This window comes from Octopus sinensis, linkage group LG16, assembly GCF_006345805.1.
Source record: "Octopus sinensis linkage group LG16, ASM634580v1, whole genome shotgun sequence".
Classification (NCBI taxonomy): Eukaryota; Metazoa; Mollusca; class Cephalopoda; order Octopoda; family Octopodidae; genus Octopus; species Octopus sinensis.
The window spans coordinates 35359741-35387240 of record NC_043012.1 but is presented as its reverse complement, the minus strand read 5'-3'; the positions used below and the strand labels follow the sequence as shown (position 1 = coordinate 35387240).

Below are 27500 nucleotides of genomic sequence, written 5' to 3'. Positions count from 1 at the left end.
TCACTACACCTAAATTCCCCCCCCCGTTTTGTTCCCCTCCTCCCCCACTGTTCTTTATCTGCTTCCTCTTCCTCGTCCCCCCTCTATATCTCTATTTATCTATCTCCACCCTCTCTCACTCTTACATTCTCTTTCTCCACCATTCGAGAAGGGGACAAATATTTTCATCCAACTTAGACCCAGCACTGAGAAGAAAAAAAACGAAAACAAACGTTGCGTTCGTTTATTCGGTCGGATACCTTATATAATAATAATAATAATACAAGTAATAATACAAGTAATAAGAATATCGGAATAAGAATAATAACGGAATCGATAATAACGGAATAAATACAATAATAGTCCTTCTACCGTGTGATGTTGAAAATTGACAATATGTCTGTTTACATTCGCCTCACCACGTGCCTGTATTGTCAACAGGATCGTTAAAACTCTACACCAAACCGTCTACATATCTCTCTGTCCATTTATCTATCCACTTATCTAAACTACCATTTAACAAGCCACTACACGAACATACAACACACTCAAGACATATATAAATATATATACATTCATATATAGCGTGTATATAATAGAGACAATTATACAAACTTTCATCAACCCTCTCTTAGTTCTTATCTCCCATAATATAAATATATACACACATACGCGTGTATATATTATATATACATCAATTACCGGGAGATCTACCAGTTGACTATATATATATACACATACGTGTGTATATATTATACATACATCAATTACCGGGAGATCTACCAGTTGACTATATATATATATATATATAAACATACGTGTGTATATATTATATATACATCAATTGCCGGGAGATCTACCAGTTGACTATATATATATACACATACGTGTGTATATATTATACATACATCAATTACCGGGAAATCTACCAGTTGACTATATATATATACACGCACACACTGTCGAATAACTAGAGACAACTAACCAACTAACAAGCCATTGTATACACATAAATAAACATTTCAGACGTATATATACAAAGTATATACATACGATTATAAGGACAAATACTGACGATATATATTACGTATACAAGCGAACTTTTCAACTGTGTCAACAACAGCAGGAAATATATATTCACAGGTCTGTCATTCATTTATCTATATTTATATTGACCCGTATGCATCAAGTTGTTGTTGTTGCTGTTCCTGTCACTGCCCCATTTTTTCTTTATCGCAGTCTATATATGTGTGTGTCTGAATCTTTTTCGCATGGCAGGCAAATAGAAGTGCATCTATAATGTAGCGCTCATACATATTGTACACACCCACGTGTTTTTCGTTTGTTTACGTGCGCTTATATATGCGTACATATAAGTATACATACACAAACATACATGTATACATATATATATATATATACATATATATATTTATACATATATAATATATATATATATATATATATATATATATAATATATATATACATATACATATATATATATATATATATATTCACATATATATAATTCACATATAATATATATATATATATATATATAATAATATATATGTATACATACATACATTTATATACACACACATATATATATGTGTATACATATACATATATTTATATACACACACATATATATATGTGTATACATATACATATATTTTACACACACACACACACACACACCACACACACCACACACATATATTATATATTATATATATATCTATATATATATATGTATGTATGTATGTATACACGCACGAACACTCCTTTCTCGTGCAACACATTCGCAGATGATGTTTCGAAGCAGCTGTTGTCTATTGAAATGAATCTAGTAAATATTTCCTGCATGCCAACGGTGAGATAAAATGCAATGTCAACGTAAGCTGGCGGGATTTGAACTCGTTTATTAATCGACGAAATTAATTACTACCCAGCTGGCTACCATCTGTGCCACCCTTAATAGGCTCGATAATAATATCCTCTATTTCTTTACTACCCACAAGGGGCTAAACACAGAGGGGACAAACAAGGACAGACAAACGGATTAAGTCGATTACATCGACCCCAGGTCGTAACTGGTACTTAATTTATCGACCTCGAAAGGATGAAAGGCAAAGTCAACCTCGGCGGAATTTGAACCCGGAACATCGTAATAAACTGTATCAAGATATTAGTAACAATAATGGTTTCATATTTTGGTACAAGGCCTGTAATTTTAGGGAAAAAGAGGTTAGTCGATTGCCTCGGCTCCAGTACTTGATAGGGACTTTATTTTATCGACCCTGGAGCGATGTAAGGCAAAGTTGACCCTGGTGGAATTTGAACTCAGAACGTAATATGAAACGACACTTACTTTATTAACCAGTGGGGCAACAAATTGGGGATATTAAAAGGGCGAAATACTGACACTGTTAGCGTGGAATGGATAAATAGGGACAATAAAAAGGGGGCTTATATAAATAGCATTGGAAAAATAAACATAGAACAATAGATAAATAACAATAAAATATATACAAAACAACAACGAAAAAAGTGCAAGAAAGGGTCAGTAAACAATTACTTGGGGTCCCAACACCTTACACCCACGTGCGTGCACAAAAGACCCGGATTGCCCTGACACAGCAAAACTCTAATGCCCCCGTATAAGTTCTGGGACCCTGTCTCTGTTGGTGTATTCTGAGTGAAGGGCAATTTTAAGGCGCGCCAAACACGCCCCGCTGACTGACCGTCTGAGCCCGAATCAGCGAAAGGGCCTCAACGTAAAAGAAATTAACTTGCAAGAAATAACAGCTAAAGTTACTATAAATGGCTTGTTTGGGAAAAAGAAGCATTCGGCGGAAACATTTGTGTGTGTGCATGTATGTATGTGTATCTATATATGTATGTATGTAGGTAGGTAGGTAGGTATGATGTATGTATGTGTGTATGTATGTATGCGTGCAGAAGCATGCATGCATGTTTGCATGCAGGCAGACAGGCATGTCTCTCCAGACTGTTTGACACATAAACAAACACTTAAGATAAGTGGATGCTGTTTTGGAGCGAGGTGGGGGTGGAATGTCAGTGTGACCGAACGGCAGAGAATGAGGAGTGGGGACACAAAGCTATACACACACACACGTATGTTTATATATGTGTGTGTATGTGTATATATAGAGAGATAGAGGGAGAGGGAGAGAGCAGCTTATGCAGTTTTATACACATGTATATAGATACATATAGATACGCATGCATACTTGCACACAAACATATACATACGTACATACACACCTACATACATTCACACACCTACATACATGCATACATACATACACCTACATACACACACATACATTCGTTCATACACACACACACACAGTCTAACAAAGACAATGCGAGTTTTCTATAAACACCTCCGCCATCGCCACCGTTTACATCCACTGTTTTTTTTTGTTCTTTTTGTTATTGTTGATATTGTTTTAACTACAGGTCAGTCTCATGCGAGGAAAACCTTTGAACGAAGTTAAGCCAATTATGACCACCTCGTCGTTATCATCTGTATATCAGCGACAACAATTATTTAGTGAATCCTCCACACCCCGCCTCCTTTGCGAAAAACGAGAGCGAGTGAGTCGAGGTAGATCTAGCTGCTATTTCTGGCACGTCGTGAGACCGACGTGGGCGATCCCTCATTCGCTCTTGTGTTGTTGTCAGAGATAATTTCCTTTGTTGATAACATACTGCTTATGTTGTTATATATTCACAAGTTGTTTATATTCACAAGTTTACATCAGTTGTAAACCCAGTTGACCCCCACCTGCCCTTCTTACACTCCTTATCTCTCTTCTCCGATTCCCTTTCCTAACTGCCCATCCCTTTATCCTTTCACCTCTGCCCTCTGTCCCTACCCGCTGCACCCACCCCTCAACAAATTTTAAGGTCAGTTAATGAACCTTTTGGGAGCAACTGAGAAAGAGAGAGAGCTTTGTCCTGACCAGGGGTACTCAGCCATTTTTTGCTTATGGATCCCTTTGTTACCAGTTTTGCTCTAATGGACACTCATAGGCATTCGATGTATATTAAAAAATCTTATTTCTATAATGAAGTATTCTTAGGAATTGCATAAAATAAGCGCTAAATTATTTTGTGTGTTATAGAATTTAACCACTTTATTACCCATAAATCTTAAGGACAAAATCTTATATGGACCCCCAAGTGCGGTATAGACCTTGTTGAGAACCACTGCTCTGGTCCCTACACGAGACCCGTCTTAACAGTATTATAGTTGCCCCCGACCGAAGCAAAGCACTGGGGTCCCTTCACAGAGAACAACCACTGTGCATACATTGGTTCCATAGTACTGCATTCATAGCATTGGGTCCTAGACCCATGGAAGCCTCCGAACAACTGGCCAATATGTTCAACCTCTGAGATAGCATGGCTGGCTCTATACCACACAGTAAACTGTCATGTGTTTAGTTGTATAGCCTACGGTGTGTGTGTGTGTGTGTGTGTGTGTGTTATTGTGGTGATGTAGTGTGCCAGCAAGGCCATGCAGTGTGGGGGCAGTTGTGGGAACATGTTATGTGGTCGTCAGGCTATGTAACCCTGCTCCACAGTGCCACTGTAGTGCAGTGGTGCTGTGAGGTCGTGTAGTAGGTGAGGGTGTAGTGCGGCAGTAAGGTCTTGATCCTTTGATCATAATTATTCTCATTCAAGGCCGCTATGGAGCTAACCATCAACAATCATCCATTAAAGCAGTTGTCTTTAAGTAGAGCTAAGTCAAAAAGATGTATTTTATAGGTGACGGGTGGGCAAGGGGGTTGTGAGCGACAAGATGTTAGGTTTCTCTGACTTAATTCATGTCGATGTTGTTTAACCAAGGTCATATGAAGGTCATCCCATCTGTGCCATTCCGTTTTGCCACCATGGCCACAATGTATCGTGAACCTCATTAGTCAATGCGTGCTCCTTTTCTAAACCTCTAACGCAGAATGTCAGCTAGATTTGATTGTCCCTTTAGTCTGGGAAGAAAGGGCCGTGTGCATGACCCCGTTATCGTTTCCAGGGCCTCCCAGTCTGTTGGAAGATTGAATGAGGTTCTCCTCAAACTGAAGACGTGGCTCTAATGCTTGCAACAAACTTGTTTCTGCTAAAGGCATTCAAGGCCCAAGTGGAGGGGTTTCTGGCATCTTCTCAGAACCCCTATCGTGAGATTTCTGTGTAGCCCCAGATCAATTCTGATCGAGAAGACCAATGAAGCATACGTGATCGACCAAACGCAATTCATATCCCTGTTGTCCTAGATATACCATGCCACAATCTGGTTCATTACCTGAGATTACACCCCGACATAAGTTGGTTAACAAATAGTATGTTGTATAGCGCGGCAGACTGGGTACTCTTTTCTACTCTATTGTACTCTTTTCACTGTCTGATCTAAGTCCAACCATACTGGACATTCTGACGTTTGTTATATGGCCAGTATGGTGTTTTGTGTTGTTTCTGGATTATTGCGGTTTGTTGTTGGGAGATGAGAAACTTGCCTAACCTGTATCACCGAATAGAAACAAACGGAAAAACAAAAACCTACGTAAAGTGATGATGATGATGATGATGTATGTGCGTGTGTATGTTATCTAAGTATGTCATATATATGTATGTATGTAATGTATGAATGTATGTATGTAGGTTGGTAGAAATGTATGTAGGTATGTATGTATGTATAAATGTTTGTATGTACACACATTTATATTCCTATATGTACAAATATATATTCATATACAAATATATACGTATATATATATATATAGTTACATATTTATACATATGCATACATATAGTTAATGTACATATGTATAAATACACGCATACATACATACGTGCAAGCACGCATACGTCCATACATACGTGTGTACATCCATACATATATGTACTGTACATGTATGTACATATAAAGAAATGTAGCATGTATAGAAATAATATACATACGTTACGCATATAATAGCATACTTGAATATATACACTTTATTGGCGTATATACGTGCGCGCACGTCTCTACGTATGTAGTTCACACTGGAACATATTCACATCTTCATATATATATATACACATACACACATGTACACGCAGTTATAGGAAAGCTAGGTCATGCACGTGGATATATATTTGTATACACGTGCGCACGTTTACATAATACATACAGAGTGTGTAGGTGTGAATGTGTGCGTGTGCATATGGATGCACATATTTTGGTGTATGTGTGCATTTGTACGCATGAGTATGTATGTATGTATGTTTACATGCATGTATGTATGTATGTACTTATTTGTACGTACGTACGTATGTATGTATGTACGTACGTATATGTGCATATGCGTGCATGTTGTGTGAATGTGTGTGTATGCGTGCATCTGTCCACATGCGCTCGTGTGGTTGTATGTGTGTATATGTGTGTATGTGTGTGTCTATGTATGTATGTATGTATGTGTATGTGCGTATGCGTGCAGTTGTGCGCGTGTGCTTGTGTCGTTGTATGTGCGTTTATGTGTGTATGTGTATGCATGTTTGCATGCAGGTATGCATGTGTGTATATGTGCGCAAGTGTGTGTATATGTTTATATGTATGAATGTGTATATATGTGTGTTTGTTTGATAGTTTATGTGCGTTGTGTATATATATATATGTATGTGTGTAGGCATGTATGTATGAATGTAGTTGTGTGTTGGTGTATGTCTGTGCATTGTGTGCATGTGTATGTGTGGGTATACCTGTACATGTGTGTTTGTGTTTGTCCGTGACATAATCGTCACATCTTCAATAACATCCAAGGCATCCGCTAAATGGTTGCTAGTCCTGCCAGAAATAGCAGCTAAATCTCCTTTAAATCTGGAAAAAAAAAAAGAAGGCCATATTTGATGAAAGCGTTGTTCTAGATCCAATTATAGATTGATTGCGTTTGATGTAACACGTCCGGCCGGATGGCTAGGTGGGGATGACAAACGGCGTGGTGGTCACGGCTGGCTGTATGTAGGTCGGCTCCAGCAGAACTGACCGGGGGCTAAAGTAAAGCAACAACGATATTACCAACAAAAACTACAACAACAACAACAGCAACACCACCAGCACCACAGCAACAACAACGACAACGCAGATAATAACAACATCTTCATCGGCAGTAATGACAACAACAGCAATAACAATATCAACATCGACAGCAACAAGACGAAGAAAAACAGCAGCAAGAACGATATCAACATCTGCCGAAGATGGCGGCGGCGGCGGCGACGCCGTAAACAAAACAAGGACATCTTTCGGTTCGTCCTTGTATTATGAACACCGTATGGTGTCATTTGAGAGAGATCTGACTGTTATTTCTAGCAGCTCGTGTTTAAATTATTTCTCACATGATTGTCGGTAGGTATGTAACAATAGCGGCTTTCCTGCTCTGGCTATGTCCACCTTGGCTGCTTTCTCTGTGATCAACACCACGACCTTGTTGTGTGTGTGTGTGTGTGTGTGTGTGTGTGTGTGTGTGTTTGTGTGTGTGTGTAGGGGTTCTCCGTGTTACCGATCAACCAGCTGCTAGAAAAAAAGCAACGAAAACCTTTTCTCAACTCGCATACTATCGTCTTAATTACACGAAGGACACTTCAATAATGTAGTTGGGGAGATGTTTGAATGAAAGGCGAGATGGTCATGGCTGGAAACGATGACATTTCATTATAAGTCCGCTTGTGTCGAGGCTGATCTAAAGTCAGATGACAACAACGGGTACCCAGAGAGAGAGAGAGAGGGGGGAGAGAGAGAGGGAGAGAGAGAGGGAGAGAGAGAGAGAGAGAATGGGCAGTGGCTGAGACATACAATGTGTCAATACCGTCACCAACGTCATTTGTCCATAATGTCGCCCACAACACCACCCACATTACACGTCCATACTGCCACCAATCGTATGAGTCCATCTTGTCATTCTGCACTATACATGTGACAAAAAAAACTGTCCATATTGTCAATCTACACTATGTAAGACACACCATATGTCCACACTGTCACCCATACAACGTGCCTGTACTGTCATCCTATACTGTGTATAAGACACGCCGTATGCCGAACAGACAGACAGAGAGAAAGAAAGAAAGAAAAAGAAAGAAAGAAAGAAAAAGAAAGAAAGAAAGAAAAAGAAAGAAAGAAAGAAAAAGAAAGAAAGAAAGGAAGGAAGGAAGAAAGTGAATCTTGATGTCGGTGCTATTTGAACTCAAGAGTACAAGAAGCTGGTCAAATTTCGCAGCGTGCTCTACACGAAAGGTTTAGCGAGCCTGGCAGTCGATCACCTTGAAGCGTTTATTAAGCATTAACAAATTATGCCATACCAAGCTATACGATGGGTCCTTGGACATTTTAAACTTAGAAGAGCCCCTATTCTCTCCAGATCTGACGCACCACTCCAGAAGAGAAAAATCAGAGAGACAGAGATATAACGACTAAGAGAAAGAGAATCGAGCTTTGTACAGAAGGGGTACTTTATTTATCGATCCTAAAAAGATAAAAAGCAAATATGACGACGGTAGAATTTGAACTCGGAGCACGTAAAGCTGGAACGATTATGGGGAAAGAATCTAACCTACGCTCTAACCCCTCAGCCATTGGCCACCCTAACAAATTATATTAAGCCGCATTTAATGGATGAGCAGTCCCAGGATGACCGATGCCTTCGGGGTGATTTTTTGGTGGGCGGAAACTGCGTGGAAGTTCGTTGTATGCACATATATATATATATATATTTTTTTTTTATTCGTTTATTCATTTACTTGTTTCAGTCATTAGACTTCGGCCATGCTGGGGCACCGCCGTGAAGAGTTTTTAGTCGAATGAATCGAACATAGGACTATTTTCTATTTCTTAAAGCCTGGTACTTATTCTATCAGTGTCTTTGCCGAAGCGCTAGATTATATGTATGTATGTATGTATGTATGTATGTATGCTTGTGTATGTATATATGTGTGTGTGTTTGTGTGCATGTATGTATGTATATGTGTGTGTATTTGTCCCCTTCAACCATTTGACAACCACTATTGGTTGGTTGGTTTCCTCGCCGTAACATAGCGGTTCGGAAATAGCGACCAATAAAATAAGCATCTGAAATACAAAAAAAAAATAAGTACATAGATTGATTTGTTCGACTAAAACACTTCCAAGTTACTGCCCCAGCATGGCCACAGTCCAATGGCTGAAGCAATTACAAGATAGTGAAAGATGAACCACTGAACTGGAACTCCATATGTCGACATAAGGTGAATGTGGAACTTTGCGTCTGGAGACGGTATCTAGCAAGTTCGAGCGACAATGTGTCTAATATAGGTGGTTCGTAATTGCTGTGGGTGTTGATTAACCCGCTACTTCTTGCAGGCGGCCCTGAGAAGGGTTTGTGAGAAACTGACAAAAGGAGCCTGACAAACTGAAGAGAATCAATTTGGTCGAAAACTCTCTTCTTGAAAGTGTTCAACATCATGGCAGAGAGAATTATTTCTGATGTGAACTTGTCGTTAATAAAAGAGGGTGGGGCGTAGAAAATATTGCTAGATATTGGGTGGGGGTGGGAGGGGTGGGTCAGTTTGGTAACCATGGTTTAGCCCCAGATCACTGTCTTTAACTAATAAATGGTGGTGACCGTTTATAGTGGCGGGGCAAGTAGATGGTGGTTGTGCTGGTGATAATACATGTGATGGTGGTGGTGGTGCTGGTGTTGGTGGTGCAGATAATAATGCTGGTACTTTTAGTAGCTATTGAGGTCGTCAACACAGTGGAGACGGTGGTAGCTGGGGGTGGTGGTGATGGTGGTGGTAGCGCTGATAATACTGATGACTTTGGCATGATGGTAGTGGTAGTGGTGGTGGTGGTGTAGGTGGTGGCTGTACTGATAGTCGTGGTAGTGATGGTGGCGGTAATGATGGCGTGGGTAGAGTTGGTCGTGAGGAAATTGGTAATGGTGATGATGATGATGATGATGATGATGATAATGATGATGATAATGATGATTAGAAGGAGAATGGTGATGACGATGGTGATGACGATGATGATGATGATGATGATAGTGGGTGGCTTATCATTTCCAAATCAATAATGCGTGTTAGATACATCTGTGAAATACATGCCTCTCTTTCTCTCTCTCCTCTCTCCCTCTCTATCACCCTTTCTTTTCCCACTCTCTCTCTCTCCTTTCCCTCCGTCTCTCACTCTATCTCTCTCTCTCTGCTTCTCAAATTTTTGCCTCATACATGTGAAAATATATATATATGTATATCCGTGTATGTCTGTGTATGTAAGTGTATATGTGTGTATGATGTATGTGTGTGTGAGTGTGTGTGTGGTGTGTGTTTATGCATATATGAGTGTATATTCTGTAAAATTAGAAAAAAGTTACAAAAGTGACTCAATGGCTCAAAGTTTCGTTCAGTGCACTCGCCAAACCGACACATACATGTGTATGTATGTGTGTGTGAGCGCGCGTGTGTGTGCATGTGTATAGATGTATGTATGTGTACGCTTACATATCTCTGTGTATACACATGTGTGTGTGTGTGTGTGTATGTGTGCGTGTTGGGCGGCGGAGTCGGGGAGGACTACGGCTGTGTTGACACATCTAACTGTCTACGTGCATAGTTACCTAAATTTACGCTGCTACGTGGCTATTTATCCACACATATAAACACATACTTACATATACGTGCGTGTGTGTGCTTTCGAGAAACCGTTCGTGTGTATTCATTCTGAAGGGAGATGAACTGAGGTGGGTTTCAAACGGCCAAGACAGGCCATATGTCACGATGGTGCCCTCACGACTACGTCAGGAGACGAGAAGCCCGATGCGAGGCAAGCGATACGCAGTGTGCGCGCGTTTCTATCTGCAACATATGTTTATATATATATGTGGCTATATGCACGACCATATGCAGGCAAATAAGCAGGTGTGCATGTGTGTGTGTATGCGTGCGAATGTGAGTGTATGTGTGTGTGTGTATGGGGGAGGGTTGTTCACTGTTTAACCTCCCTTACAACTGGGTCCGTTTCAACGACGAGGTGTCCATAATCCGGCGAGCTGGCAGAAACGTTAGCGCGTCGGACGAAATGCGTAGCCCTATTTCGTCTGCCGTTACGTTCTGAGTTCAAATTCTGCCGAGGTCGACTTTGCCTTTCATCCTTTCGGGGTCGATAAATTAAGTACCAGTTACGCACTGGGGTCGATATAATCGACTTAATCCGTTTGTCTGTCCTTGTTTGTCCCTTCTGTGTTTAGCCCCTTGTGGGTAGTAAAGAAATAGGTGTGCCCATAATCCTCACCTTCATACACACTCTTACACACACACACGCACGCGCGCTACCACACTCTTTCACACTACCCAGCTGTCTGTCTGTCTTTCTCTCTCTCTTTCTCTTTTTTCTCTCTCTCTCTGTATATATAAATATATATATATATATATATATATTATATATATATATATATATATATATATATATATATATAATATATATATATATATATATATAAACGTATATGCACGCGCATTCACACACGTACTCACCTTGGCTGTGTGGTAAGTAGCTCGCTAACCAACCGCATGGTTCCAGTTTCAGTCCTACTGCTTGACACCTTGGGCAAGTTTCTTCTACTATAGCCTCGGGCCGACCAAAGTCTTGTGAGTGGATTTGGTAGACGGAAACTGAAAGAAGCCCGTCGTATATATATATGTATATGTTTGTGTGTCTGTGTATGTCCCTCCACCATCACTTGACAACCGTATGTTGCTGTGTTTACGTCCCATGAACCAGCGGTTCGCCAAAAGAGATCGACAGAATAAGTACTAGGCTTACAAAGAATAAGTCCGGGGGTCGATTTGTTCAATTAAAGGCGGTGTTCCAGCCTGGCCGCAGTTTAAATGAAACAAATAAAAGGATAAAAGAATATATATAGTTTTATGTTTACACAAACCTATGATTAAAACAACCCAACCGTGACCACACAGTATATTTTTATATCGAACGCACAGACTGATTTATGTAAACATGTTTTTTTTTAACTAAGTGTGATCCGAATGAACTTGGCTGCTATTTCTAGCAGATCAGTCGACCGCATAGAGGCTCCCATACAATGTCACACTACAAATTGTAATTGATTGAAACCTGGTCAGTTCTGACCCATCTGATTAATGACAATCCAATCGTGACCAGTTCTGTTCTTTTAACACGTATGTCAGCGACTGAGTGCAGTCGTTAAGATAGCAAAGAGAGTTTTCGCTGCTATTTCTAGCAGAAGCGGGCCGCATGATACACGATTCATCATCAGACGGGCCGCACTACTAAAAAAGTTCTAAGTAATTTTTCGGTAAGGTGTGTCATTCAGACCATCCCGCGAACCGCTGTTTGCCCACAATTCTCATATAATATCGTGATCTGGAAAATGGAGCCTGTTTTGTAAGCATGATGCCACTGGTTCGATCTCACTGCTCGGCGTCTTGGCTAAGTATCTTTAATTTCTTCAGTAGGATCTCCGCCTCACGATCGATAATGGATTGAAGGAGACTGTATGGAGGCCCGTGGTGGTTTGTACCTGTAAATCAAAGCTCCAGTCTAAGCCACACAGTGGGTTTGCTCTACCTTGAACACCTTGCACCATTGATGGGGCCGTAGGGACATTGTCCTGGCCGGAATGAGACGATTTGGCCCAGCTATTTTGGCGACGGAGCACACACACACACACACACACACACACACTCCATCGATTACGACGTCGAGTGTTCCAGTTGATCCGATCAACGGAACAGCCTGCTCTTGAAATTAACATCCAAGTGTCTCGGCACTCCACAGACACGCGTACCCTTCACATAGTTCTCAGAGAAATTCAGTGGGGTACCCAAAGTTACAAGGCTGGCCCCTTTGAATTACAGGTGCAGGCAACTATACATTAGCCATTAAACCCGCAACGTCATCACACACACACACAAACTTTTATCGGAGATGTTCAAAACTGTTCACAGAGATGATATTCATTCGTGGAGGGCTCTGCCGATACCAGTATCGTTTATTGTAGAGTTTGTTGTTGGAGTTTGAGTTTCCCCGAGGATTGAAAAATTACTCAAGATTGTGTCCGGTACAATGCAAGCCTTTCTGAAGTAGCTGCGACATAAGATTCTGTTTCTCTCCAGAAGGCCTCGGTATTGCAACACCAAGGATGTTGAATTCCTTGGTGCTAGCAGAGCACATTTGCACTATTAAAACGGTCAAGTCCCTTCGCCTGAACTCTGATACTACTTGTGGACATTTCATGCTGTGTTGCAGTTTATTGTAACCTTCAGTTAGGAAGCTGTTGGAACATGAATGAAGAGCTGAGATTGATTCCAGAGAAAGAGATCCGATATTACTGTGCAATTGTGAAGTTGTCATTTTGTCTTCATTGTGGAACCGTAGGCTGTGGAATATGGCACTGCTGGCATTGGTGTTCACTACAGATGCACCATGTATTACATTTACGGCTGCAGTTGTTGTTTTTTTGGGTGGGGGTAGATACTTTCGAAGTAATTTTCTCTTTTGGAGTCTCTCAACTGTGCAGTCCTTCTTGATTACAGCAGCATAGCTGAGGAGCAACGAGGGGGAGATTAGGGCGGTTCGCCCCGGGTGGCGCTTTATGGAGGTGACATTTTTGGATCTGTTATGTAAGCCTACTTGCAAACTCAAAAGCTGTCACGGGTAACACAATCTTTTCTCTCTCGGTTTAATGAAGAATTAAAACTCTCTTCTGTGTTTCTATTTGCAATATATTTTACAGGAAGAAAAAAAAAATAAATAAAAGTATAAAAAATCAAATTATCGAGGAAAAAACCCCATAACTACCTCACCAAGGAAACAAAGAAAAAATGGGGCTGGATTAAGCAGCAGAAGATAGCGGGATGGAGAGATTAAAGGGTTGTACACCCCAGAACAAATGGCGGGTTTAGCCCCTCTGCAGCAGAGAATGGCCAGCGACACTCACTGCAGCACACACACACACACACACCTCGTGCAGCTCATTTTTCGGATGGCCCACAATTATCTCGATTTGAGAGAAGAAATCGGCAGTGTGGGGTCCGAGAACACCTGAAGTCCCGACGGCGACAAGTACAAACTCATAGCGGCCAGTCAGGCTCCTGTAGATGTTTATTTGTTTTCTCTCTTCTGCCTTGTGGGTGGCGATACCCGGGTTTGCGGCAAAGTTGGAGCCGGAGAACGTGTCGCAGCACGTCGTGCCCCAGATTAGGGATCTGCCTCCCTCGTACGAGAAGAGGGTATTTCCGTCGAGGTGTTTACCATCCCAGCGGTCAAGACCCACTGACTCCACTTGTGACGGGCATGTTGTGCGGTAGCAAGGGTATGTTGTGTGCCAGGGAGGGCATGTTGTGTGGTGTTTAGTATAGTAGAGGTGATGATGGATGTAGTAGTAGTAGTAGTTAGTAGTAGTAGTAGTAGTAGTAGTAGTAGTAGTAGTAGCGGCTGCAGGATAATGAATGCATGTCAAATTCATCTTTTAATGAACTCATCTCTGATCCTCTTGTAAAAAAAGAAAAGGCTGTCATCTTCAATGGCTGCCAAAGAGACGAGGAAATGAACCTTTACTTATTTCTTTGATATCCACGGACTAAAATAGTTCTTTCTCGGGCATGCCTTGACCTTTAATACCGAGAGAAGTTCTGACGGAATCTAAGGAAACTTACGTCGTTATTGCAGTCTGTGCATGTTACTGAAAGCTTGCAAACACCAACTTGTTCTTGTATCTGACGTCATAACGTCTGCTTGTTTCGTAGCGCTTGTATCTGACGTCATAACGTCTGCTTGTTTCGTAGCGCTTGTATCTGACGCCATAACGTCTGCTTGTTTCGTAGCTCTTGTATCTTGTATCTGACGTCATAACGTCTGCTTGTTTCGTAGCTCTTGTATCTTGTATCTGACGTCATAACGTCTGCTTGTTTCGTAGCTCTTGTATCTTGTATCTGACGTCATAACGTCTGCTTGTTTCGTAGCTCTTGTATCTTGTATCTGACGTCATAACGTCTGCTTGTTTCGTAGCTCTTGTATCTTGTATCTGACGTCATAACGTCTGCTTGTTTCGTAGCTCTTGTATCTTGTATCTGACGTCATAACGTCTGCTTGTTTCATAGCTCTTGTATCTGACGTCATAACGTCTGCATGTTTCGTAGCTTTTGTATCTTGTATCTGACGTCATAACGTCTGCATGTTTCGTAGCTCTTGTATCTGACGTCATAACGTCTACTTGTTTCGTAGCGCTTGTATCTTGTATCTGACGTCATAACGTCTGCATGTTTCGTAGCTCTTGTATCTGACGTCATAACGTCTACTTGTTTCGTAGCGCTTGTATCTTGCATCTGACGTCATAATGCCTGCATGTTTCGTAGCGCTTGTATCTTGTATCTGACGTCATAACGTCTGCTTGTTTCGTAGCGCTTGTATCATGTATCTGACGTCATAACGCCTGCATGTTTCGTAGCGCTTGTATCTTGTATCTGACGTCATAACGTCTGCATGTTTCGTAGCTCTTGTATCTGACGTCATAACGTCTACTTGTTTCGTAGCGCTTGTATCTTGTATCTGACGTCATAACGTCTGCATGTTTCGTAGCTCCTGTATCTGACGTCATAACGTCTACTTGTTTCGTAGCGCTTGTATCTTGCATCTGACGTTATAACGCCTGCATGTTTCGTAGCGCTTGTATCTTGTATCTGACGTCATAACGTCTGCTTGTTTCGTAGCGCTTGTATCTTGTATCTGACGTCATAACGCCTGCATGTTTCGTAGCGCTTGTATCTTGTATCTGACGTCATAACGTCTGCATGTTTCGTAGCTCTTGTATCTGACGTCATAACGTCTGCTTGTTTCGTAGCGCTTGTATCTTGTATCTGACGTCATAACGTCTGCTTGTTTCGTAGCTCTTGTATCTTGTATCTGACGTCATAACGTCTGCATGTTTCGTAGCTCTTGTATCTGACGTCATAACGTCTACTTGTTTCGTAGCGCTTGTATCTTGTATCTGACGTCATAACGTCTGCTTGTTTCGTAGCGCTTGTATCTTGCATCTGACGTCATAACGCCTGCATGTTTCGTAGCTCTTATTACGGTATGTTGTTTGGGGATGTTTTTGCTGTCGTTGTATTTTCTTCACGAACAACGTCTTTAATTGTTACCCTTACCTCGGCGTCTGGTTTGCTTTTCATGCTTTCCACCTGTTAATTGAGAAAATCTCCTACATGGACGCAGTGATGTTCTCACACAACTCGAGCAGTTGGACGACTTTGTCGCACCCTTTTCACATCAAATTCTAGGGTGGACATATCAGCGGTTAGAAGCGGGGCGTTGAATGACAGGCAATTTAGATTTTCCATGTGTGGTCAGACCTGAAAACAATAATTCTTTATTAAAAGCAATTTGATTTGTACTCAACAATGGCAGCGGTGAATGTGAAAATAGGAAATAACTTCACTAAGGAGTGCCAATAATCATTGTATTAATAATATCACATGTTGTATGGAGGTTAACGGCGTATATGTAGAGAGTGGTGGTGCAGAGAGGGAGGAAGTAAGCACGTGTTGTCGTGTGTGTAATAAGGACATAATACTTAGTTGTAGGGGCATGTGAAGACAAGTTGTGTGTTAGCAAGGGCATGTTGTGTGTTAGGGAGGGCAATGTTGTGCGGTAGCAAGGGTATCTTGTGTGCTAGGGTGGGTATGTTGTGTGCTAGGGCGGGCATGTTGTGCGGTAGCAAGGGTATATTGTGTGCTAGGGAGGGCATGTTGTGTGCTAGGGAGGGCATGTTGTGCGGTAGCAAGGGTATCGTTGTGTGCTAGGGAGGGCATGTTATGTGCTAGGGCGGGCATGTTGTGTGCTATGGAGAGCATATTGTGCGGTAGCAAGGGCAGGCATGTGTGCTAGGGAGGGCATGTTGTGTGCTGGGGCGGGAATTTTGTGCGGTAGTAAGAGCATGTTGTGTGCTAGGGCGGGCATGTTGTGAGCTGGGGCGGGCTTGTTGTGTGCTAGGGCGGGCATGTTGTGCGATAGCAAGGGCATGTTGTGTGCTAGAGAGGGCATGTGCGGTAGCGAGGGAAGTTTGTGTGCTAGGGAGGGTATGTTGTGTGCTAAGGCAGGCATGTGTGTTAGGGTGGGTACGTTGTGTGCTAGGGAGGGCATGTTGTAGCTAGGGAGGGCATGTTGTGTGCTAGGGCGGGCATGTTGTGCGATAGCAAGGGCATGTTGTGTGCTAGAGAGGGCATGTGCGGTAGCGAGGGAAGTTTGTGTGCTAGGGAGGGTATGTTGTGTGCTAAGGCAGGCATGTGTGTTAGGGTGGGTACGTTGTGTGCTAGGGAGGGCATGTTGTAGCTAGGGAGGGCATGTTGTGTGTTAGGGAGGGCGTGTTGTGCGGTAGCAAGGGCATGTTGTGTGTTAGGGAGGGTATGTTGTGCAGCAGCAAGGGCATTTTGTGCGCTAGGGAGGGCATTTGTGTGGTGTGTAGTATGGTAGAGGTGATGATGGGGGTAGTAGTAGTGGTGATGGTGGTGGTGGTGGTAAGGGAAGTGATGGTGGTGGTGAAGTCGGTGGCGGTGGTTTTTCGGTATTAAAATGTTTATCTGTTGTTAGCAGCTTTGTGTACCAGGGAGAGGAATTTGTATGTGCGTTAAGCGGGGGGGGGGGGGGGACTCATGCTTCCGTCCCTCTCCTTCTTTCTCTTTAGTTATACATCTACTGTTTTCCCATCCTGGGTCTCCATAATTTCAGTCTGTGTGTGTGTGTGTGTGTGTGTGAGTGACGATTGGACTGGGGAGGGGAAGGGGAGTATATAGAACGGTGGGGATGGGGGAAATTGAAATTCGTTTAATACTAAAAACGCATTGTTAATAGCATGTATTTGTTAATATACATATATGTATACGTACACACACACACACATATATATATACATACATACATACATACAGACATACATACATGTATGCATACGTACATGTATGTATATACATACATGCATTCATATATGTGTGTGTGTGTGGATAGAGAGAGAGATATCGATGCATACAGACACACATACATACATATACATACACACACATACATACACATGCATATATACATAAATATTCATGCATGCATGTGTACATGCACACATACATATATTTGTGTGTCTGTACACATATATGCATATGCAGACTCACACACACATACACACACACAAGTAATAAATATAGAATTCAGTGAGGGCACGCCAACCTCCATCTTCTTTAAACAATAGTAAATATTCCTCAAATCGCATTTTCCTCTCTGATAAAAGAACACGTTTAAAAACGTAATTCTGAAAAATATTATCGACGTGATCATGGCTGCTGCATCAGGGTTTGTTCCATGAGGATTAACCAAGTACTAGACAACAACACTAACAACAACAGCAACAACGGGGATATATTTGCGCGCGAAGTCTATCAGAAAGCTCCATATATTTTCTGTAATGAGCGCCTGATATTTCATCGTACCCAGTTTCGTTCATTTTATTCGATTTATTTTATATTACAGCTCTAGATTTAGTGTAATTTGATATTACATTGATTTTATCGAACATTCTGTCTGGCTTTATATCAAAGTATTGTCTACTAGAATTAGAAAGTATTTATTTATGTTATTATTTTTGATAAAACTGTATCCGTGTTTTGGTTTAAATGTTAAATTCGGATGGTCATGCATTCTTTCAATGTAAGGTTCTATAACCAAAGATACACGTTTTGAATTTGACAGTAGCATTATATAAACTCGCTGCTGGATTCATTACACCCGTATGTAATTGCATTTTCCTGTTTCTCGTAAGCTGTATCGTTTTATGTCCAGGTCAAAAATATGTGGATTTATCTTTATGTATGTAACCTACCAATTTTAAATTGTCATTTCGATGTGTTTGTGTGTGTGTTCGTATGTGTATATATATGTGTGTGTATATGTATATAGGGAGAATTCACGAAAAAAACAAAAAACGAAGACAGGTGGTGTAGAACACAAACAGATGTATTAGTATAACGCTCGGGAATTGAAAAAAATCTTTAACGTTTCGAGCCTACGCTCTTCCACAGAAAGGAGCACAGAAAGAAACAAGGGGAGTAGAGTCCAGAGTAATCCATAGGTCGGAGAGGTGCAACCGGAGTATAAAAAATCCAAAAGAGAATCCGTAAAGGGTAGAAAGGTAGAAAGTCCAGTGATATATATATATATAACATAAATTTTGGTCCCACTCCGTTCTAACTACGGTTAAATAAAGATGGAATGTACTGGCGTTATTGCCAATGAAGAGGCTGCAATATCAATCCTAAAACATTGTTTGCGGTAATGCGACGGTTGAAATAATTGCTTCTGTAAAAATAGTAGAAACGGCGTCGATCAATCTTTCCCTTTTTTATAATCGATCATAGCATTATATAGACTCGCTGGACTTGCACATCTGTTTTATGTATCTGATAAATATATGTATTTAATGAACGCGATGACTGCAAAAGACTTTAGGTAGATTCCATAGTAGAGATTAGAAGGGAATTTCAACCGTGTTTCGTGGTCTACTACCACAACAGCTCCTTTATAGGATCCAGTTAGCTCAAGACATCACCAAAAGGAACCACGTCCGGTTTCGGCCCCTACTCCTCTACGGAGGTGTCTTCAGCTCTGGTGTTGGGTGCATGTCTTCTTTCTTCTGTTCCCTGGCCTCTTCGATGTAGCGTCAACGAGTGTCAGTGGGCGACTGACTGCCTTGTCAAATTTTTCCCTTTAAATACCTGCTGCTAGGCTCCAGCGGGCAGCCCCAGCAAGTTGTCACGTGACACTCTCAACTTTAACTGACCAATGAAGGCGCGTAGTCTTAGCCCAGGCATTCTCTAAACGGGACCGTCGCCTGTCAATTGGTCCTAATAGACATACATACACACATACACTTAAACTTGAAAACAGCAGATGCTGGGGATGCGGGAGCACCCCTTAAAATTGTTGATGGGGAAATGAAAGCGATTCGAACGTCCTCAGTTTGACCTGGGTTTTCACCCTTAAACAAATTTATGCACATGCATATACACATACATGCATGCGTTAGATTTATGGAATCTTTACACAGCTCCCTTAACAATGATCACACTTCTTCTTCTTCTTCTGTTCTCTTTTTATTTCTTCTCCATAACATATATACATACATACACACACACACACACACATATATATATAATATATATATATATATATATATATATAAATGCTCCTTTTTATATTTAGTTATAATAAAGGCAGTTTCACAGTAATCCAATGGGCTTCTCTATACATTGAGAATACATACATACATACATACATAATACATACGTACATATATATATATATATATATATACGCACACACACTCATATATGCACACATCCACACACACCACACACATATATATATTATATATATATATATATATATAAATGCTCCTTTTTATATTTAGTTATAATAAAGGCAGTTTCACAGTAATCCAATGGGCTTCTCTATACATTGAGAATACATACATACATACATACATACATACATACATACATACATACATACATACGTACATATATATATATATATATATATACGCACACACACTCATATATGCACACATCCACACACACACACACATATATATATATATATATATATATATATATATGGCTGCTTTCTTGTTGTCAGGTATAACCATCGCTTGAAGCATTTCAGAATGGGTCTTATGCGTGAATTGGAAGGGTGTGATTGTTCTGGCCGGCAATTGACCCATACTCTTTGGCACCGATGTTACATACCTGGTTTCCACCGACAACAACAACAAGACCCATTTGTTGGTCACCGTGCCCTTTCTAGTGTCGTTTCAACCCCACCAACCCCCCAACTGATAGGCAAACCTTGCCATATTCATGGCATTGTCGTTGTGCTGTGTTATGGCGCAATCCAAGTCAACCCTCTAAACATGACTGCTTTTGTGAATTTGCTGTCCGGCTCTGCCGAAGCAGACTCTACTACATTTATCGAATATCAGTTCGCTCTGGTCAACCACTTTTCCTGGAAATATCTGTTTCTTTATTACCCACAAGGGGCTAAACATACAGGGGACAAACAAGGACAGACAAACGGATTAAGTCGATTACATCGACCCCAGTGCGTAAATGGTACTTAATTTATCGACCCCGAAAGGATGAAAGGCAAAGTCGACCTCGGCGGAATTTGAACTCACAACGTAACGGCAGACGAAATACGGCTACGCATTTCGCCCGGCGTGCTAACGTTTCTGCCAGCTCGCAGCCTGATATTTCCTGGAACTATCACGTCCACACCCTTTTCTAGCACCCGTCTTCAACTTTTCGTGACTTCTTCGAGATATTTCGAAGTTCTCACTTCCGTCATATACTGCTTTCCTCCATCTTGCCTGACCAGTTGCAATTCCCAATCTTTCTCCGAGATGTTTTTATGCAATCTTTGAACCTCGGCTTAGCTTAATGAAGTCGACGCTTTCCAATCCTCAGCTCACCATACAGTAGCTGCTTCGGAGTCATGCAGTCCTCACTAAATGATCACCCATCGGAGTCGATCTTGCAAAATGGTTGACTCAATACTTCGACTGTATTTTCCAATGCAGGCTCAAAATACGATGTAGATATTGCTGGTGGAAGCGCTCCAGCTGTTTTAGATGCTCTCGGTGGGTTAGCCACGTCCCACAAGCGTACAACAGGGGGGGGGGATAACAGACATGTTATATAAACTTCACTTCAGTATCAGCAGACAAACCACTTTGAGACCAGAGGTACTATTCTAACTTTCTGAAAGCATCACTGTCTTTGCCGATTCTTAACGAGATATCATTGTCAAGGCTGCATGGTACACTAAGGGTGTTGCCAAGATACACAAACTTGAAGCTTCTGACTATGCACTCGGATATCTAGTTCCCTACATGGCACTCCTGATGCAGGCTGATAGGAGACAACAGTATTTTACAATGATGTTTGCAATGGCTTTTAGTGAGTGTCCATATGGTATGTGTGTCAGGTTTCGTACAGCTAAGAAACTTTTCCACATAAGGCGCTCAGCAAACACTCAAAAGTCATGTCCTCATTGCTAAGAAATGTTTTCCACGCAGATGTCTGCGAGTTCTTTACTCGTATACAACAAGATACGCAACATATTATGGTCTTCACCAGTGCTTGCTCTAAGCTAGGCCTGGCGATAAGAAGATATATATATATATATATATATATATATATATATATATATATATATATATATATATATATAATATATATATATTTTACGGAGATGTGCTTGAATAGCGAGTGACTTGATCTGAGATCGTGTGCTGGAACGAAAACAATTGCAGCGTGGAAGGTGTTTATAAACCATTTAAGAACCGTTAGATTCACTTCAACATTTAAATTTAATTTGCCAAAATAAGTTTTGTCAGTGAACTGGTCGCGGTCTCAAAACGACGAAAATATTTTGACAAAATAAATTTAAATGTTGAAGTGGATCTAACGGTTCTTAAATGGCTTATAAACACCTTCCACGCAGCAATTGTTTATATATATATATATATATATACCATCATTATCATCATGAAACTACATTGTGTACAATTGACATAACATAGAAATAAACAACAAAACGCCATCAACAAGTACAAAAGAGTAAAAATACATTTTCTTAATCGCGTATGTCGTCTGCTCATTCCCTTTCCTCACGTGATCCATTTTATCTCCCTCAGTCAATATCAGTGTTTCATCATATCTGTCAATCGCGTTGCCAACGTCTGTCATTTTTTTTAGCCATTTTATCTTTCGTCCGTTTTCCATGTCTGTCTGTTTGTCTGTCGCTCTCTCTCTCTCTCTCCCTCTCTCTCTCTCTCTTTCTCTCTATTATAGTTCTTTTACCCTTTCTCTCTCTTTATCCCCACTTCTTTTTCTATTTCTATCTTTGTACATAGACACATAACTCTTTTACTCTTTTACTTGTTTCAGTCATCTGACAGTGGCCATGCTGGAGCACCGCCTTTACATATATACATACATACATACTGCATGCATGCATACACACACACACACACACACAGACACAAGTGCGCACGCACACACATATATAGATATAGGTATATATATTGTATGTGTATGTATGCATGCATATGTGTATGTATGTATGTATGTATGTATGTATGTATGTATGTATGTATGTATGTATGTATGTATGTATGTATGTATGCATGCATGTATGTATGTATGTATGTATGTATGTATGTATGTATGTATGTATGTAGTGTGTGTGTGTGTATTTATGTATGTCTGTTCGTCTCCCTTCTCTTTCCTCGTCCCTCCCACACAACCCGACCAGAAGAGTTCTTATTTTACAGCAGATTACACAGTTGCTGTGTTTCAAGTAATCCCCCACCACCACCACCACCACCACCACCACCACCGCCGCCGCCGCTGCCACAGACTATAATGAGTTAACAATGTTCCTACCAATGCAACAAACATCACGACTTATTTGGATTTATTTGGCTGTGCTGTGGTGGAGGGAGAGAAGCGGACGGTTTCGTTTCTTAACGATAGAGTCTGCCGATGGACAAGGCGGCGAGCTGGCAGAATGGTTAGCACGCCGGGCAAAATGCGTAGCCGTATTTCGTCTGCCGCTACGTTTTGAGTTCAAATTCCGCCGAGGTCGACTTTGCCTTTCATCTTTTCGGGGTCAATTAAATAAGTACCAGTTATGCACTGGGGTCGATACAATCGACTTATTCCCTTTGTCTGTCCTTGTTTGTCCCTTCTGTGTTGAGCCCCTTTTGGGCAATAAAGAAATAAGAAACGTTAGCACGCCAAGTGAAATGCTTAGAGGTATTTCGTCTGCCGCTGCGTTCTGAGTTCAAATTCCGTTGAGGTCGACTTTGCCTTTTATCCTTTCGGGGTCGATTAAATAAGTACTAGTCACGCATTGGGGGTCGATCTAATTGACTGGTCCCTTCCCCCAAAATTTCGGGCCTTGTACGTAGAGTAGAAAAAACAAAAAGGAAAAAGAAGTGTCTGTAGATGGAAAAGAACTACGTGGAGGCCTATATAAATGTGTGTGTGTGTGTACACACACATATATACACACATATATATAACTTGTGTTTTTTATTTTTATTTGACTTCTTTCAGTCATTAGACTGCAGCCATGCTGGGGCACCGCCTTGAATAATTTTTAGTCAAATGAATCGACCGCGGTACTTTTATTTCAATCGCTTCTCTTTTGCTGTACTGCTAAATTACGAGGACATAAACACACCAACACCGAACACAAAGACATCCCCCATCCACACACACACTCATAGTAAATTCAATCGACTAATGCTTTGTAGAAGAATCTTATACACGGAAACTGTGGGAAGCCTGTTTCGTGTGTGCATGCATATGGTCTTTGTGCTCGTGTTTGTGGCCCAACACCTCTTGACAACCAGTGCTGGTTTGTTTACGTCCCCAGAACGTGCAGTTCGGCAAAGCGAACCTAAACCGATAGAAAAGAACACTACTGAGGGTGAATTTGTTTCCCAAACCTTTTCAGGTCGGTGCCCCCGCATGGCCGCAGTCCAAGTAACAACAAAAACCTAAAAACAAAAACAGATAAAAGGAGGGTGATTGTCCCATGTCATGGTTTGAGTCTGGGTCCCTAAATTTGCCATTTTGCTAAAACCGTGCCCTTCCCTTACTTGTCCAGCTGACTTCTCATTTTACACTGAGCATTTCTTTATGTGTAGGTGGCCCAAGGGTGTGGCCGTTCCTTAGCCTGTGGGTGGTGGTGAGAAATATGTGCTTTGGTGTCTTTTGTTAGTTGATGATGGGCTGGGGGTGTGGGAAGGACGACGCGATGTATAAAGTGGACTTTATAGGGTCTTGGTGGTGGTAATGGTGGTGGTAGTAGTGGTGGTAGTGGTGGTAATGGTGGTGGTGGTAGTGGTGGTGTGGTGGTAATGGTGGTTGTAATGGTGGTGATAGTGTCGGCGCTTGCTCCTGTTGTTGTTGGTGATGTTTGTATGTAGTTGTTGGAATGTGAGTGTGTGTATGTGTGTGTGCGTACATGTGTGTGTTGTGGCAGTGTCACAGATGATAGCATGATTGTTGTTGTTGTTGTTGTGGCTGTTACTGATGTTGTTATAAATAAGAATGTGTTCAATTTGACAAGTGTTTCTCGTTAGGAACTTCTCCACCCTCCGCCGCCGCCTTATCTCTCTCTCTCTCTCCCTCTCTTCCTCTCTTCCTCCTATTCTACAAATCCACCACCACCGCCGCCGCCGCCACCTCCACCACCATCATCTGACATTCTAAAATAATGAAGACCCCACCCCCACCACCACCACCACCACCACAACCAATACTGCCGACTCCGCCGCCATATTGATATCTTAACATCTCTAAATATCTGGGGATTTAGAAGTTATTAAAAACATTGAACAGAATAAATAGGGCGAGACTGGCGATGGCGGCGGCGGTGGTGAGGTTTGCGTTATTTGTGGTGACTCTACATACGCGTGCGCGCACTGCCACCACCGTCGCCACAGCCACCATCACCAGTAGAAACAACATCATAGACACGCATCACACACGCACACATATTCTTTTCTATTCTAGGCACAAGGCCCGAAATATTTTTTGGCGGGGAAGGGGGTTCAGTCGATTAGATCGACCCAGTACGCAACTGGTACTTAATTTATCGCCCCCCCCCACCCGCCCCGAAAAGATAAAAGGCAAAGTTGACCTCGGTGGAATTTGAAACGTTTCTGCCAGCTCGCCGCTTTACACACGCACACATACTGTCACCACCACCACCACACTACAGATGCACTCAACAAGTGGAACCACGGAGAGGTAACCTCTACGTGGTCACCCGATCTGCAAGCTATAGCAGGCAAATCACCCTCAAATCATATCTACTGTCTTTGATAATAATTATTATTTGATAATAATTCGGTGCCACTTTAGTATCCGGATAAGCTGACATTAGAGGTTCTAAACCCTTTTTTTTTTATCTATGGTCCCCTATTATTCTGCCCCCCCCCCCACGCTGGCCATTTTATGCTTAAAAACTAGTTTTCTAGAAACTTCTTTCAAAATCCCTATATTGCTTTTCACGTGTTAACTTGTGTAGGTTGGTTGAACTCTGTAAAATGTTAGAGAAAGAAACCAGTTTCCTGCAATGCATAACCAATGCATACAAATAAAACAAAACCTTTTCAGGGGTCTTTAAAAAGACTATTGTGGATCCTCAATTTACTCTTTTGTTGCGTGGATCCCGAGAAATCTTATAAGGACCCCAAAGTTCCTTACGGACCCCGGTTGAGAACCATTACATGCAGTGCTGGATTAACCATTAAGCAAAATAAGCATGTGCTTAGGGCGCCGAGAGAAGAAGGGGGGGGGGGCACTTCAGAAATGGTAAATGGTTTACGGCACAAAAGAAATCACTTTAAGCTTATTGAAATAATATTCAAAGTAGATTATATGATCGGAAATATAATTTCAAAGTGTTCATAGAAAGGCGCAGGAGTGGCTGTGTGGTAAGTAGCTTGTTTACCAACCACATGGTTCCGGGTTCAGTCCCACTGCGTGGCACCTTGGGCAATTGTCTTCAACTATAGCCTCGGGCCGACCAAAGCCTTATGAGTGGATTTGGTAGACGGAAATTGAAAGAAGCACGTCGTATATAGTATATATATATATATATATATATATATATATATATATATATGCGTGTGTGTGTGTTTGTGTGTCTGTGTTTGTCCCCCTAGCATTGCTTGACAACCGATGCTGGTGTATTTATGTCCCCGTTACTTAGCGGTTCGGCAAAAGAGACCGATAGAATAAGTACTGGGCTTACAAATGAATAAGTCCCGGAGTCGAGTTGCTCGATTAAAGGCGGTGCTCCAGCATGGCCGCAGTCAAATGACTGAAACAAGTAAAAGAGTAAAGAGTATAGTGTCGTGGTGAGGATCTGATCAAAGACTTTGCAATTCCAAAAAGTAGGAGAAAACTTTTCAGATATAAATAAAGTGGAAGTAGACAAAAATAAACATTATTTCCCATCTTACACCTAGTTTTACTCTTTTACTCTTTACTCTTTTACTTGTTTCAGTCATTTGACTGCGGCCATGCTGGAGCACCGCCTTCAATCGCGCTACTCGACCTAGGGACTTATTCTTTGTAAGCCCAGTACTTATTCTATCAGTCTCTTTTGCCGAATCGCTAAGTGACGGGGACATAAACATACCAGCATCGGTTGTCAAGCAATGCTAGGGGGACAAACACAGACACACAAACAAACACACATGCATATATATATATACATATACATATATACGACGGGCTTCTTTCAGTTTCCGTCTACCAAATCCACTCACAAGGCTTTGGTCGATCCGACGCTATAGTAGAAGACAC

At 41.4% G+C, this 27500-nt stretch overlaps 1 protein-coding gene across 1 annotated transcript in view; it reads left to right on the top strand.

Annotated features, from left to right (window-relative positions):
* The first annotated feature begins 967 nt into the window (after positions 1-967).
* LOC115220521 (terminal nucleotidyltransferase 5C) overlaps positions 968-27500 on the top strand; it is a 49063-nt gene continuing 22530 nt past the window's right edge. The window contains exon 1 of the mRNA XM_036509992.1: positions 968-1122. The gene's annotated coding sequence lies outside the window, so the exon portion shown is untranslated. The remainder of the gene's footprint in view (positions 1123-27500) is intronic.